Below are 4,369 nucleotides of genomic sequence, written 5' to 3' on the forward strand. Positions count from 1 at the left end.
GTTTCTGCATTTCCTCAGTCCTCTCATTAGTAACTATTTGAATCTGCGCTTGGGAACTCCGTGAGGAGGCTGAAACCTTTTTCCTACAAACAAGAAATGGGGGACATGGAAAGGCTTTTGTACATGGGAGAGACCCACAGGGTCCTGCTCAATTTCAGTGCCCCGTTTTCTTTGATACTTCTCAGTCTTGAGAGGAACAAAGGTGTCAGACAAGAAAAGGAATAATATTTTTGATAGGTTAAAAATAAACTCCCCAGAGGAACTTGTTAAGGGGATGTGGTTTCAAGGTGTGGTCAGGTGTAATCCTATTATAGGATTTGGGCTTTAGTTGGGTGATTTGTGGGAAGATGGGAGGAAGCAGGGTTTGCTCCATATTGAATACTGTTAGCATGGGCAATTCTATGATTGGAATAAGAAAGTAACAGTCATTTCCTTATGAAAAGAGGAAGATGTTTAAAATTTTGTAGGTTGCACAGTGACCTTGTTTTTCTCTGTGACTGGACAAAATTCTGAGGTAGCCTGTCTGAAGTTGATATTCTGTATCTGACATTGTTTATTTCCAACATGAGAACAAATCAGTCAGGCTGTGAAATCCCTATAACAGAGAACAAGAAAAGAGAGCACTCTGGTCTTTTAAGCTGTAGGTGCAAACCTGACTGGGTATCAGAGTGACTTTAACAAAGTTTCTGGAATTTTCTGTAGCTCAATTTCTCACTTAAAAATGGGACAAATAGGAGTTCTTCCTACGTGGGTTGTCCTAGGTTTTAAATGAGAAGTGCAGGTAAAGCATTAAGCCCGGTGCCTAGCACATAGTAAATACTCAATACATGTTAGCTTTTATCAGTCCATCACTCTCAGCATTTTTATCATCTGCCTTATTCTTTTAAATAACTGCAGACCCTTTCAGGGTATGAATGGATTATTATAAATAAATGTTCTCCAGTTGATGGACATGAAATTGACTCCAGTGTTTATTTATACACATAATACTGCAGGGGACATCTACGTGTCTATATCTAATCCAGTAATATCTTGGTATACTCCGGGGATTGGTTCCAGGACCCCTGTTCATACTGCAGATGCTCAAGTTCATTATATAAAGTGGTGTAGTGTTTGCATGTAACCTATGCACATCTTCCTGTATACTTTAAATCATCTCTAAATTACTTAAGTTAAACACCTAATACTATGTAAATTCTAGGCAAATGTAACAGGGAAGAGCCAATTTTGACTCCATGTTGGATCTGTTTCTTTGACTTTAGCCTTTGCTTTTCGTTGCTTTTGTTATTATAATCATACATAATGGCCCGACTCAGGGAACTCTACCCAGCTGTGAATGGCTGCAAGAAAGAAGAAATTAACACATCCCCTCTCTGAGGCTGGCCATTCCAGATGTTTTGCAAGACTGATGGTCTTTTTACTTCCTCACAGCTTCTCCCTCTCTGATTCTATAAAAGAAATGGGCATCCAGACCCCGATAAGATAGTTATTTTGAGACACTAGTCTGCCATTTTCTCATTCGGCGGGCTTTCCAAATAAAGTCATATTCCTTGCCTCAACACCCTGTCTCTGATTTATTGGCCTGTCATGAGGCGAGCAGAGCGAGCTTGGACTTGGTAAAGCAAATATGCCCAACAAATGTAAGTTTTGCTTTTGGAACTTTCTGGAAAATTTTTTCTGAATATTTTAATACATGGTTTTTGAATTTTTGGATGACCAACCCATGGATACTGAGGGCCAACTATTTTCCATCACTGCTTGTGTATTTCTCTAATAGCTATTCCTGTAAAGGCAATTGCTCAGTTTAGAAATATACTTGTACATACATATCTAATTTTGCTAATGCCTTCCCTATTTCCTTGAAAAGATGCTTTACCAATTCATATTTCCAATCATTTATGAGAATACTCTTTTTCTTCATACTCTTGCCACACGGAATAGCTTCTGTACCTACCATTTATTTATTGCGGTACGCGGGCCTCTCACTGCTGTGGCCTCTGCCGCTGCGGAGCACAGGCTCCAGACGCGCAGACCTAGCGGTCATGGCCCTCGGGCCCAGCCGCTCCGCGGCACGCGGTATCCTCCCGGACCGGGGCACGAACCCGCGCCCCCTGCATCAGCAGGCAGACTCCCAACCACTGCGCCACCAGGGAAGCCCCCTACCATTTATTTTTGCCAACAATCAACCCCTTATTGAGAGATTTCAAGTGAGTTCACACTCATTGACTTAAGTGACATCCTGGAAAAGCTTAAATCCTATGATTTTTCTCTGTTCTATTTTACGACTACTCTATTTTCTCAGATAATCTGAGCCAAGTGCAGTGTAAATATATCACTGTTGCTTGGTGGCTGCTGTTGCCTGCTGGGTTTGATACTGAGTAGGGCCCTGTGGGGCTCCTGGGCACAAAGCCTTTCTGTGTCCCCCATTTCTTTGATTACAGGAAATAGCCTTCATTCAGGCTCCATGACCTTCCAACGGGCAGATTCAAGCAGTTGCTAATTAGGGAAGGGAGGGTATGTGAGACCAGGGAGAAACAGTCAAGAGAAACAATAGTGAAGCCTTGGGGCAAGGTCCTGGTTTTCCATCCAACAGATACACACAAAGATATAATTGAGCTGTTTTGCAGATACTTGAAACCCCGTCCACCTGGAAGAAGTTAAGGATTAACGATGGTATGCTGCCCACAAGCACACAGACCCCACACCTGTTGGAACCTGAAGGTTGATGATGCTGACTCCTACTTATCTCACCACCAACCCATCAGAAGAATGTCCCCAAGCTGATCACGCCCTCTTTGAACAATTACTATAAAACTTCTCACCATCCTCTCCGGAGGTGGGGTTGGGGTGGATGGGGCACAGTTTTTGAGGCGCTAGCCTGCTGTGTTCCCTCTGCCTGGCAAAGAAATAAAGCTACTGTTTCTCTTTCCTCTGAAATTCTCTCTCCATATTTCTATTCAGCACCGGGGTACAGAAGCCGAGATTTCACACATTCTCCTTGGAAGGAAGTCACTCTATGCAGCCTACACTTGAGGAATGGAGAGTTATGCTCCAACTCCTGAAGGGCAGAGTATTTATGTAAGTTGTTTGAAATTCTTCTGTATGGGAGTTTTCTCTATTCTACCCCTCTTATTATTCTGTCACTTATTTATATCAGTATGGACTCATGGGTATTTTTTATACTTTATATTATAGTCCAATACTAGGTTATTTATATTGTTGTTCAAATTGTTCCAGCTTTGGCCTTTGTAACCACTTTCAGTTGGTTCCTGTGTCCCTGTGACATACCCTCATCAGCTTGCTTTTTGAGCACTTCCTTACTTTCTGGCACTACAAGAAAGCATTTTTTTTCTTCTATAATATAATTGGGAAAATGATATAACCTCTCAATATAATTACAGAAGCAAGATGTTGTAAATTGATGAATATTAATACACATTCATCCGTAACTAGGGCTTTGTATCTTGAGTTGTTTAGAGTTCACTTTCCTATTCACATCCTACTATTACCTTGGTTTAGAATTTAACCAATGATTTTTTTTTGGTAACCTTTCATATTATAAGTAAAATGAGAGCATCAGTGAACTTAGAATTACATGCCTTTTATTTAAAGAGGAAACTGGGGTACTTATTAGTGATAACTGGGAATTATATTATCAAAAGACTGTTAATTCAAAAAACTTCCATGCTGAAAGAGGCAAATTTATATGTTAAAAGAAGGAAATGAAAAAGAAGCAGCTTTCAATTTACTTTTGAACCAGAATAGTCTGCAGATTAAAAGATACTAGGTCCATTTTAATAGAGGATAAATCCCCAGTATCACAAGGATTATGGAAGAAAAAAGACCTTCTAATACTCAAAAAGCATTTCCACAGGTGTAATTAGGCAAAATAGCAGGGAATTGTACAAATTGTTATATGATTGAGAGGAAGTTGTCATTCTCACATTTCTGGTTCTCGTGTTTATTGTACCTTGGGAAAGATAAAAATTTCTAATGTTGTTCTTTCAGATGTTCAAATTTATTCTTTGGTTAAGCAATAGGCAGCAATCCCAAATGTATTACACCGTAGCTTACTTATGAACACACTTGGCCGGTATATCCAGTAGCTTTCTTCATGAAATTCAGTGTGCCCAACAACTAACACTTAGTTTACTTCTTGGAAAGACAAGAACAGAGCAAAAGTTCCATGAGTGAGAAAACAGAATCAACAGCAGCACTTGGACGTCAACTGGAGTCCCTGGTTTTCATTTTATTTGCTTTGTTTTTCATAACTACAATGTCTGACATAAGAAGAACTGTTAATAAGCAGAATACCCCCTGTATTTGGTTATCATCAATCCTAATTTATTACGTAACTGACATCTTCGAA

Source organism: Grampus griseus (assembly GCF_964374135.1).
Source record: "Grampus griseus genome assembly, chromosome: 1".
Lineage (NCBI taxonomy): Eukaryota > Metazoa > Chordata > Mammalia > Artiodactyla > Delphinidae > Grampus > Grampus griseus.